At 40.5% G+C, this 13,018-nt stretch overlaps 1 protein-coding gene across 5 annotated transcripts in view; it reads left to right on the plus strand.

The window, feature by feature from the left end:
* The window catches only part of LOC306871048 (endoglin-like), a 47,310-nt gene that overhangs the window by 18,725 nt on the left and 15,567 nt on the right, over positions 1-13,018 (plus strand). The window lies entirely within an intron of this gene.

Raw genomic sequence — 13,018 nt, forward strand, 5'->3', positions numbered from 1 at the left:
AAATGCAACCTTGGTGATCAGAAGAGACTCCTTTCAAAAACATTTAAAAATCATAATGTTTCCAAACTTTTTACAAGTAGTATGTTGGTACAGAATCCATTTTCACAAAATTAAACAATTAACAACAATTAAACCATTTCAGAAAATTAAACAAAAAAAGTGACAAAGCAACAAAGTAACGCACTGAAAAATGGAAAAAAAATATTTATTTTATTAACAGTTTTTATTCTCATTTTATTGTAAAACACACTCCAATAATCTTTTTTTCACAACTTTTAAAAAATAAATACATAAATTCCTTTAAAAAGTGCACTTTGGAATTTTGTCAATTTAAGTACATTTTAAATAATTGTTTTATTAATATTTTGTCCTGCTTCAAATAAGTACACTTATTTTGATGTGTTGACTTACTGTTACAACTCTGCCCGGGAGTACGGAGACACGGAGACCAGGAGACGAGGAATTCACAAACACGAGAATCTTTAATCCAACTAGGAGCATGGGAGGCACAGGAAACACATCACGGACAGGGAAGACAATTCAACGACCGACAAAACTAACTGAAAGGACTGGGGCTTATAAACACAGGATAACGAGGGACCTAAGGAGACACACCTGGGATCAAATTAACAATTAACATGAGGGAGAAACTGGGTCACAGAACACATGGGGAGCAAAACACAACAAAAACAGGTCCAAGATCCTGACATATCGCCCCCCTCCCGGAAGGTGCGTCCTCGCACCAAGGAAACATCCAAAGGGGAGGGGCGGGTGGGAACTTGGGAGGCGGTTCAGGAGGAGGACGGATACCCGGGAGGGGGCCGGCAGACAGAGGCCAAGGCGGTGACGAAGGAGGGAGGAGCCAGGGAAGAGACAGGAGGGACCCGGAGCAGGAGGCGCTCAGCTGGACCCAGACCACAGCCGTGAAAATGGCCCAAGGTGGAGCCGACGGAGGGAGGAGCCATGGAGGAGGGATGGCCGCCGACTCCAGGGGGCCGACCAACGGCGGCGGAGCAGGTGGTGGAGGAGCCCGAGGCGGAGACGGAGAGCCAACGAGCCAGGGTGATGCCGAGGATCCGGGGGGACAGGGTGGAGCCGAGGGCTCTGGTGACCGAGGTGGAGGCGGAGACCCGGAGATCCGCGGCGGAGCCGGAGCGACTGAGGACCAAGGTGGAGCTGGAGGGAGGAAGGAGCCCAACGGAGCCGGTGGGACGGAGCGACGAGGCGCAGCCAGAGGAGAGGAGTCCAGAGGCGATGGCGGGTCGACGCCCGACCAAGGCGGAGCCGGAGGGACGAGGGAGCCCGGTGGAGCTGGTGGATCGAGGAGTGACGGTGGAGGCGAGGGAGCTAGGAGCCGAGGTGGAGCCACTGGGTCTACGGACCGAGGCAGAGTCCGGGCCTCGGAGGCTGGAGGTGGAGGTAAGGGATACTCCAGCCCCGGCAACGCTGGAGGATGGCAGACCCACGGGGCTCGCACCGTACCGATAGAGGGCTGAGGGCGAGCGGGGGGGCTGCCAGACGACAGCGGTGGAGGAGGCAGGAGTGGGTGGGAGGGTGGGGATCTTCGAGGAGCAGGCACTGGAGGGCACGTGCGTGGAGCCGGCACTGGAGGGCACGTGCGTGGAGCCGGCACTGGAGGGCACGTGCGTGGAGCCGGCACTGGAGGGCGCTCTGGAAGCGCGGACACTTGGGGGCGCTCGGGAAGAGCTGAGCTGGACGGGACCAGTGGAGACGCAGGAGAGCTGGGCGGGACCAGCGGGAACTCAGGAGAGCTGGGCGGGACCAGCGGGAACTCAGGAGGCCTGGGCGGAACCAGCGGGACTTCAGGACGGCTGGGTGGAGCCAGCGGGACTTCAGGACGGCTGGGCGGAACCAGCGGGACTTCAGGACGGCTGGGCGGAACCAGCGGGACTTCAGGACGGCTGGGCGGAACCAGCGGGACTTCAGGACGGCTGGGCGGAACCAGCGGGAACTCAGGAGGGCTGGACGGGACCCTCTTGCGAGGTGCAGGGATAGGAGGGCACAGACGAGGAGCAGGCACTGGATGGCACTGGCGAGGAGCTGGCACTGGATGGCACTGGCGAGGAGCTGGCACTGGAGGGACTGACATGCCCTCAAACTCAATCAAAATCCCTACTGGCACCTGTCTTTCCTTCCTCGGTGGTTCGGGGTGAACCGTTATAGGCGGCGGGATCCTCTTCAGCGCGGACGGCGCAACGTTCATCGCCCCTTGCGGCGGAATCCTCCTCGCCGCGGGCGGAACATTCATCGCCGTCTCAGGCGGGACGAATTTCTTTTGGGCGGTGGGTAAGGGCGAGCGGCGAATGGCGACCCGTTCTCCCCAAAACGGGTGGCCTGGGTAAGCCGCGACAGGCAGCCCAACAGCCCACGCAGAACGGGCAGGGGCGAGCCGCGAACGGCGGCGTGAACCCCCGCAAACGACGGGCACAAGCTCAAGCATCCTGAGCGGTGAACTCGTCTTCGGTATGAGGTCGGTCGTTCTGTTACAACTCTGCCCGGGAGTACGGAGACACGGAGACCAGGAGACGAGCAATTCACAAACACGAGAATCTTTAATCCAACTAGGAGCATGGGAGGCACAGGAAACACATCACGGACAGGGAAGACAATTCAACGACCGACAAAACTAACTGAAAGGACTGGGGCTTATAAACACAGGATAACGAGGGACCTAAGGAGACACACCTGGGATCAAATTAACAATTAACATGAGGGAGAAACTGGGTCACAGAACACATGGGGAGCAAAACACAACAAAAACAGGTCCAAGATCCTGACACTTACATACTGAAGAACATGTAAAGTACTTGATTATAATGTACTGACAGGCATTTATGATAAACTAAAATATACTTTAATGTCATTTCTACTGAAACTTATATGTCATGTATTTAAAAATATTTGCAGTTACTTGAAATTGCAATTTAGTACATTTAAAATGTTTTAACTTAAGTGTAATATTGAATAACCATACTTCAATAGAAGTATGACAATAGAAATACAAGTAAGACAATAGAAATAATTATGAAATAACTTATACAAATGTACTTAAGTTCTGTTTGGTTCAGCTAATTGCATTTAGTAAGTAAACTATAATACATTTTTATTTAATTGCAATTAAGTGTCTGAAAAGATTACTTTCATTTCACACTTAAGTATATTCGTTTAAAGTTTATTATTTCCATAACAAGAACTCTTTTTAAAACCATGCTAAAGTGTACATCTTTTTCGCATATCAGCTTCTCCTTATGCCTGGTTCCTCTCTGGTCCTCTTCTTATAGGCAGATGCGTTTCATTAAAACAAACACAGTTTAAAATTGTGTCACTGATATTATAGTGCTCAGTTTATAGGCCAGGAATCATTTACTCTCCCTAATGTTCTTTCAAACCCATACAGTTTCTTAGTAAAGTTTGACAGAATTGTCATTTTTGTATCCCATTAACTATCCCTTTAAAGCTCACACACACACAGAAACAGGGGGCGGAGTTAAGCGGGTTGAGCTGCAGTGGGCGGAGCTTCAGGCTTCATTGATGTCACTGTCTGGCAGCGCCCCTGTCACGCTGGCTGAGAGCCGAGTCTGGGATCCTGGAGCCGACCCTGGTCGAGAGCAGAGCCGAAGAATAACGGGAAGCTGTTATGCATCAGCACAGCCCTGAAAAAAGTGCTCTTGAGAAAAAAAAAATGAGCAAAAGGAAAACAATTGTATCTTGAAAGTACAGGAACAAAAATAGCAGGGGCGAGTGATCAGGCACCGCGGTGGACATTGTTTGACCCAAACAGAGTGAGGTGGACACCGATGGATTATGGGAGGTCTGCGTTTCTGTAAACACCATTGAGGATTGCTGCAAATTATTAACATGACTGGATTGTTTCCTTCAGCACGCAGTTTCCATATTAAATATAGAAGGCGCGTCAGCGGATGCCAACACGAGACGCGGAAATCAAAATAAAGCCGTTTGCAGTGAAAATGCACCTCACAACACAGAGTCACAATCATGATTTATGTGTGAGTCACACAGAGCACCAATTAACCATTATTAGAAATACACATTGTACCATTCAAAGGCTTTATTGAATGGTGCAATGTGTGTGTTTTTTAAAATAAGTTTGTTAATTTTTAATAGAGGCCAGTGACAGTGACAGTAAAGACATTTACAATGTTACAAAAGATTTCTCTACTAAATAAATGCTGTTCTTTTGAACATTCTTAAAATAAAATGTATCAATTTCCATGGCAACACAAATGTTTTCAACACTGATAATAAATGAGAAATTTTTCTTTATCAGCATATTAAAGGATCATGTGACACTGAAGACATTTATATATACTGTATATTCACATAGGAAACAGATTTTACTGTATTTTTGAGCACAGAAATGCAGCTTTGGTGAGAGAAGAGATTTGTTTATAAATTTGTATTTAATATACATTTATACTGAGAAAACTAACAGAAACAGATACTTGTTTGCATATATTTATTATCAAGTTGACACTGCATTTACTGTATTTAGATCAGAGTACTTTTAGATGTTTAAAACCTCAAGAGACAAAGCTACATCTGTCAATAGAGTAACATAATTAATCTGTTGTTGTTATTTGTAAATTCAGTAAATTTAAACTTTTTTTGGTCACACTTTATATTAAGTGACCTTAACTACTATGTACTTGCATCAATAAATAAGTACAATGTACTTATTGTGGTCATATTGTATTGCAAAACACTTTTGCTGTTGTTGAGGTGGGATACGGGTAAGGTAAGGGACAGGTTTGGTAGTATGGGTAGGTTTAAGGGTGGGTTAAAGTGTAAGGGATGGGTCAACAGTGTAATTATAAATGTAATTACATAAATTAATTAAGATGTAATTACATATAGGTATTTTTTTTTAAAATATAAGTACAATGTAAAAACATGTTTGTACACAATAAGTGCATTTTACCAAATTATTAAATGTAAGTACACAGTAGTTAAGGCCATCTAATATTAAGTGGGACCTTTTTTAAACTGAACTTTTCCACAGACCACCTAGAATTGTCTAGTGACGCCTATCTAGGAGATACATTTGAGCTAGTAAGAGTGATGGAGATCATAATTGGTAATCATATGGGCATTTACCCAAACAAATTGTGATTCTTACTCCTCTTCTGAAAGCCTACAGACGCTCACAGACACTGGTCTCTGATCAGCAGAGGAAATAACAGCCTTTCTTTTGTATTTGCTTCTTTGTGCTCATGGACGTCTGACAACTCGCCTCCAGTGAGACTAATTAATGTTTGTCAATCTCACACTCACTGATGATGTTTCGCAGACACACTCCACATTCAGTAGATAAAACCTGGCTAGGAAAAACTGGGATATTCTGGGAGCATTTGAAGATAAATCTTGTGCTGTTAAACTAAAGCGATCACTGCTTACTTTATTCTGAAGAGACTTTAAAACATTGTACATATTTGTAATATTTAACACATTTCACAAAAGTGTCAAACAATTTGTTTAGTTTTTGTGTTAATACACTGTACATTTCTAGTAAAAAAAGGGCAGCTGTTCTGGCCAGAATAGAAAGATATGTCAGCAATATCTTAGATTTTGCAGATCAAACTTAAATTTAAATTAAAACTTTTTTTATTTTTATTAACTGATATATTATACCAACCAACTGAATCTATACAATCTATTTTGTAGCTTTATAATATAATCACAACAATTAAAAATACACAGATTGTAGTTAGAAAGACATATGATGAACAGTAGATTAGAAGATTAGATTAGATTAGATTCAACTTTATTGTCATTTATGCAGAGTACAAGTACAGAGCTAATGAAATGCAGTTCTGGTTAGATGCTAACTGCATTTCATTAGCTCTGTACTTGTACTCTGCATAAATGACAATAAAGTTGAATCTAATCTAATCTAATCTAATTAGTAATATTGCATTTCTTCACAAAACATTTGCATTCTCTCACACGATTGCTTTTGTTTGTAAAACTTTTTAGTTTCTTTAAAATAAAGTGTTACAAAGACATTTTTTTTTACAAAGTATTACAAAGAAATAAAATAAGAAAGATTATTTCAATGAAAAACCTTTAAATGTAAAGTGCCACACAGAATTCTGGAAATATCAGTTTACATTTTTTTCAGATGATTGCGTCTTGTTTTTCTTTTACTTCCAAAATCCAATACAATATTTTACTGTAAAATCTTCACACATGCAAAGACAAGAGAGAAGAACCAAACCGAGGGCTTGATGAGGAGCCAAACAAGACACAGGTGAACTTAATCAGTAAACCAATGGGCAACCATACACAATCTAGCTATGTGAACAAAGTGAACAGGAACTAAACAAGAGGAAGAAAACTTGGGAACCAAAGTAAACACAACATAAGAGACCACAAACAATACAAAACCATTACCAGTTACTTTTAAAAGTAATGCATTAAAATATTTTATTATTGCATAAAAAATAACTAATTGCATTACTTTTTTATAGAAATTACTTGATTACTTTTTATAGAAAGTAATCCAATATGTTACTTTTGCGCTACATTTTGTCATCTGGGCTTTAAAAAAAACAAAAAAACAAAACAAAAAACCAACAGTTGTGTTTTTGGCAGCTATAAAGGCCCTTTCACACCAAAAGTGAAATTAATAAACCTAAATGTAAAATAAATGTGAAAACAAAGTAACTGGCATTGCTTGCTTGAAAAAGCAACTCAGATTCTTGTTGTAAATTTAAAAGTTACACATTACTTTACTAGTTACTTTGAAAAGTTGTATGATTTCGAAACTTGCACTACTTGTAATTCTACCACCAATGCTGACCATTATCTCTTATATCAGTTTAGTACCAGCATGGCATTTCACATGCACACACACACACACACACAGTTTGTCCTTTATTAGCCGCATGCTGTCGCCTCCCTAACGGCCTGCTGACAGCGGCCACCATATTTGACAGCGTGTGTTGAGTCGAGCGCAGCGGAGAGAGTGTGTTGAACATAAAACACCACTGGACTGACCGCCGAGAGCCTTGATTAGCTCAGCAGTGGGACGGTGTGGTGCCAAGCTCTTTCTGAACCTCTGCGACCAGCAGGGGGCGAATCCTTGTGGAAACCCTGCAGGCAAACATGGCACGTCGGCGACTGATCAATTGAATAAAAGCCATGAAGAAACAATGTGTGGCTGTGCTTCGCTTTGGCCGGTTGCTTCAAGCAGAGCACTGAGATGCTGAAAGTCCAGATGACAGGCGGGTCAACATATTATGATCTGAAAGCTTCACGTTTAACTGCACGTCTGTCTTAATTATGCTTTGAAACAGGTATGGTCTCTCTGAAGTGTTAGAAGATCAGTAGAAGCCAGCATGAGCCTCCTATCAGCAATTGCACTTGTCAGAGGAACACACACTTCTTTGTCTTTTATGATTAGTTTTATTGGTCTCTATTCTTAATTGAGATACTACAGAGATACTTGCAATGCATTTGCGTTCGCTCGAGGAATTTAGTATTTTTAATGCATATTTTAATGCATTTGCATTGCATCACTTTATATTCAATGCATATAAATAGCATTCAGACACTCTTAATGCATTATTTTTAATGCATTCATTCAACCCATCAAATACTTGACAAATACACATAAAACATCCAGACATTTAACTCAATAAAGTAAGGAAATAAAAAATAATTGCTATACTAACAATGGTGTAATAATTGCCCATGCACCATTAAACTGGATGTGGACCATTGAACAGTCATTTTCAAATCAATATCCAGGTTGTTCATTGATTGTGGTCCCTGTTTGTGTTCTGAATGAAATACTAGCATACTGCTTACTGCATGCAAACATTTTTACCTTTCAATGGTAGTATGTTGCGTCAGTGTAACATGACCTCATTATGTTGTGCACCGTTTTATTCAGACAGTGGCGTCCAGTTATCACCTCACAAATAAGCAGGTTCTTTGGCATTGTTAATGCATTTTTGTGTAAAAATGTCAGTATGAGTCGTATGCTGTTCTGACCCAACCTAGGTTCGATTGCAGGTAATTTTTGTCGACCTGTCTGTTCTGCTGGGTGTTTCAGGTCAGTGGCCTGTTGGAAGTGATTTTGTGCATTGCATCACATTCCGCCGCAGGGTTTAGCTGTAATTAGCTCATATTTTCCTGTGCTCATGAATCTTCAGAGCTTGACACTCCCATCATGCTCCACTGTAAGGATGGTTCTCAGCACTCAGGGTGTTTGGTTTGCACCACACATGACATGTTGCACTGGGGTTCAGTTCAGGTCTCATCAATCCTCTTCTATAGGGTCTCATGTGGTCACTGTGTCCAGCTTGCTGTTGGAAAACTCCAGCTGAAATGTGTGTCAGATTTATGAATTGTGAGTGTGTGTGTGTGTGTGTGCTGCTGGTGTCTCACGCAGTTTCTCCATCTCTGTCACCGAGGACTGCAGGTCTTGCTGAGGTCTCATACTGTGGATCTTGTTGACTGGAGTCTCAGTTTTAGACCAGCTTAAGTTCTGGGCATGTTTTTTTCTACTTTTCAGCTTTTTCCATGTGAAATCTAAGTGCACTTAATTGTAATCAGTGTGCACTTGTAGTGTACTTGAAATCTTGAAATTCTATTTAAAAAACTGTACTTATATATAACATTCAATTATTGAAATAAAAGGCAACTAAAGATAAACACACTTAAGTACACATTTTAAAAGTGCACGGTGATGCTATTAAAATAAAAGTTTCACTTAAAAGATTACTAAAACATACTTTAAGTCCACTTATTTTGAGGTGTTAACTTACATACTAAAGAACATGTAAGGTGTTTGGTTATAATTTTAATTGTATGTGTTACTCGATATTAAAATTACTGTATTTTAATAAATTGCAAATTCATCATTACAAATGTCTAATTACAAATATATTTAAATAATACATGATATACAGGTTTCTGTAGAAATTACATTATCATAAATACTTGTCAGTACATTCATTAGTACACTTAAATCATATTTCAAAGACAATAGAAGTATTTATAAAATGACATATAAAGATGTATTTAAGTCCCTCTTAAATGGGTCAAACAAATTACTCCAAAATTCAGCTAATTGCATTTAATACAAATTACAAATATTATAAACGTTCAGGTAACACTATTTTAAGGTGTCATGGTTACACGTTACATGTACTTACTATTATAATAACAATAAATTATGCATAATTACCTGCAAGTAACCCTAAGCCAAACCCTAATATTAGCCCTAACCATATAGTAAGTACATGTAGTTAATTAATATTACTCAGTGTTTAAATGTATAATTACACTGTAACAAGGAAACCTTAAAATAAAATGTAACCCACTTTCATTTAATTGCAATTAACATGCAATTAAGTGTCCAAAAGTATTGCATTCAGTTTGCACTTAAATATTCTTAAAAAGTTGATGTCTGTGATAAGTACTCTTTTAAAAAGTATGCTAAAGTGTACTTATTTTTTATGGCTGATTCAGCTACAGTGTTTTTTTCCCCAACAGAGGCTTTTCTTGTGTTGCCCTTTCAAACAGGTCAGATTTATGAAGCGTGTATTATTGATGTTTCATACACAGTTTCTCCATCTCCGTCAGGAGACTGGAGCTCTTTAACACTGCCGCAGGTCTCATGGTGAGGACTCTCAGTTGTGGAGAAGTTCTGGGTAAATTCACAGTATTTCTCAAACTCTGCATTTGGAGGAAGACTTGCACATTTTCCTTTTATATTTGAAAAGTTTCTTGGTGGTGTGCAACAGATGGTGTTTATTATAGCATGCTCTCTGAACACATGTTGATGCTAATCTACTAATGACGGTAAAGTAGGTGGTCCAAAGCAACAAGGTCATTTCCAGCATTGCTGTTCTTCTTTGTAAATGACTTTTAGAAATGTCTGGCTTTTTTAAAATTTGACGTTTTAGATGAACTCACCTTCTCCAGGGAGCAGTTTGTAGTTCTCATTTACTCAGACTTCGATCCAGCTCTGCTCTGATCTAGTGATGAGGAAGGATACAGGTGGGAATTTTGACATTGTGTGAGATTACGAGTGGATTTGCTCCCAGCACGAGCTGGTCTGGATTTGGCTCGTCCCTCTGATTTACTCCAGATGGAAGCTCTTTCTCTAGATTCACACAGTAGTTGCTCTGAAATCCCGGGACACAGATTTCACCATCTGAGTGTTGCTCAATTCAAAATATATTGTTTCGAGGATGCATTAATATGATCTGATTGATCAAATGGTGATACTTGCTGGACAGCATGTATATGTAGCATGCACAACATGCAATAAAGGAATAGTTCACCCAAAAATGAAAATGTCCTGAACATGTCCTCACCCTCAGGCCATCCAAGATGTAGATGAGTTTGTTTCTTCATCAGATTTGGAGAAATGTAGCATTCCATCATTTGCTCGCCAATGGATCCTCTGCAGTGAATGGGTGCCATGAGAGCCAAACAGCTGATAAAAACATCACAATAATCCACAAGTAATCCACACCACTCCAGTCCATCAATTAACGTATTGTGAAGCCAAAAGCTGCATGTCTGTAAGAAGCAAAACCATCAAGACGTTTTTAACTTCAAATGAGTCTTCTATCCATGCTTCCTCCAGTGAAAAAGTTGTCTGGTCTGAATCAGGAGAGAAATATGAACAGATCAAGCACCGTTTACAAACCAAAACAGTTCTAAACAAATATATGTGGGTGGATTTGAGGACAACAGGAGATTGACTTTTTCACTGGAGGAAGCGTTATCATGGATAATGTACTTGTATTTTAGCAATGGTTTAAAGTTATGAGTGTGGATTGCTTGTGGATTATTGTGACGTTTTTCTCAGCTGTTTGGACTCTCATTCTGACGCCACCCATTCACTGCAGAGGATCCATTGGCGAGCAAATGATCTTGGATGACCTGAGGGTTAGCACATTTTCATTTTTGGGTGGACTATTCCTTTAAGGAGTGATAAAGTTCACAATAGACAGAGGCTCTGTCTTGTAGAGTCAGATGTCGATGGTATAGACACCAAACACACGTTACTCTGTTTATTCCTCCATGAAACATTCATGGTTGCCCTCCTCTCATGGTCTTGTCGATATACTTGTTGTAGGAGTGCGTGATAGAGATTTTTGCAGAAAGTTTCTCTCAAACCTCACTGAAGTGCCGGCAGCAGTCGATGTGCTGTGAGATCTCTGTGTTCGCTGGGTCACTTGTGCTGGGATTTATTTCAGCCTTTCTTTACCCTGCTGCACCTTATGAAGTTTTAGCCATGACACATCAGGGTGAACTAAAACGCAAACTTAAAAAAGCTTCTTTAATAATAATAATAATATATGCTAAAAATGTGTATCCAAATTGTGGATAGTTCTGGAAAATGAAATGTTAATTTATAAATTTAATACAAATGTCTATTTCAATCTCTGATTAGTTGTATCATATAATGATTCATCATACTGAATGTGAGGGAGATTTTATTATTATTTGCTTTACTGTACTAAAGAGTGTTGTTTAAACTGTCTAACTGCTTCATTAGAATGCTTGAGTTATTTTGATGTGCTAAAAGACCAACAGGAAATGTGACTGGTCTCACACTTGTCTGCACACACACACACACACACACACACACACACACACACACACACACACACACACACACACACACACACATACACACACACAAAATGTTGTTTCAGCTTCTTAGACATCCTAGCTTCTTAGAAATTAATTGGAATGAATACTTAGAAAACACATCTAGGGGATATAGTTGTATACATTAAATGGACACATTTTTTGAATATGCATTATGATTGGATGAGATAGAAGCATCCTGATTTGATTGAGGTATGCTGAGTCAATGTATTTTCCTGTTTGTCGCACTCTGAAGGAGCATGAATGACTGAAGACCTTTTCTTGCAAGAAAATTAATATTGAAAAGACTTTTGTCTCATACCTTCATCGAAATGGAAAAGATGAAATAATATGAATTAAAACTACACTACATCAGTCATGTCTTCCACGTTATTTCATTTTAATTCTACTTCATTAAATTCTAATTATAATTGAAAATTTCCATCCTGTTTGCCAATTTTAAAAGTATTCTCAATCCAGTCCTGAGCACCAGCTGCAGGGTGCAAAATAATAAAAACATGTCATTGTGACATTTCCAGTATTTTGAAAACATATATGCATATATTAATTCAAACGTATAATTAATCCTAATTTGCCTCTTATTAGTAGTTAGTGAGGTAGTTGTTAAATTTTGGCACTGGGTAGGATTAGGGATGTGTGTGATTTGTGCACAACTTTAGTTCAGTTGTAAACTGTGTTACTGCAGTAAAGCAAGAAGCATGAGGTAAAACACGGGCAGGACCAGCAGCTGGACTTCCACACCACACTCCAGCGCGTCTGTATGTCTGCAAAACAACAGCGGCACTGCCAGACCAGCACAAATGTTTAGGGTGCGGGATTTCTGTGCTTCCTAATCACAGGAAAAGTGCCTGTGGGAATTTCTGCCGCCTGGATCAGATTGTGTCTCATTTACTCCAGCTATATGCTGCTGTACTCCAGCAGATTTCAAATCTACCACTCTGCGCATTCTCTACGTCTTCCTTATTTACACACCCGATCCTGATCATCAGCTTGTTAAGAACGAGCTGCATGAACTGAACCGGATAAAAAACTTATGAAATGTGCAGTGCTGTGGATCACTGGATTGAATTGCTGAATTGTGCTTTTCTCTGTGGCTGTAGTTTGAGTGATGCTCTTTCCTATTCACAATCACCCAGTGCACTCAAGATTAGTGTAGTATACTAGCATTTTCTGAAATGTGTTGTTTGTCCATGCAGAAGTCATCGTCACAGTGCTATGGTGTTGTGAGTGGGAATTTAAACCTGGCTCATGGGGACTCGTGTCACTGTGGGGACCTAAATTGAGGTCCCCAAGTGTAAACAAGCTTATAAATTATATAGAAAGTTTCCTTTGGTAGGTT

Source organism: Barbus barbus, assembly GCF_936440315.1.
Source record: "Barbus barbus genome assembly, chromosome: 6".
NCBI classification, from domain to species: Eukaryota; Metazoa; Chordata; class Actinopteri; order Cypriniformes; family Cyprinidae; genus Barbus; species Barbus barbus.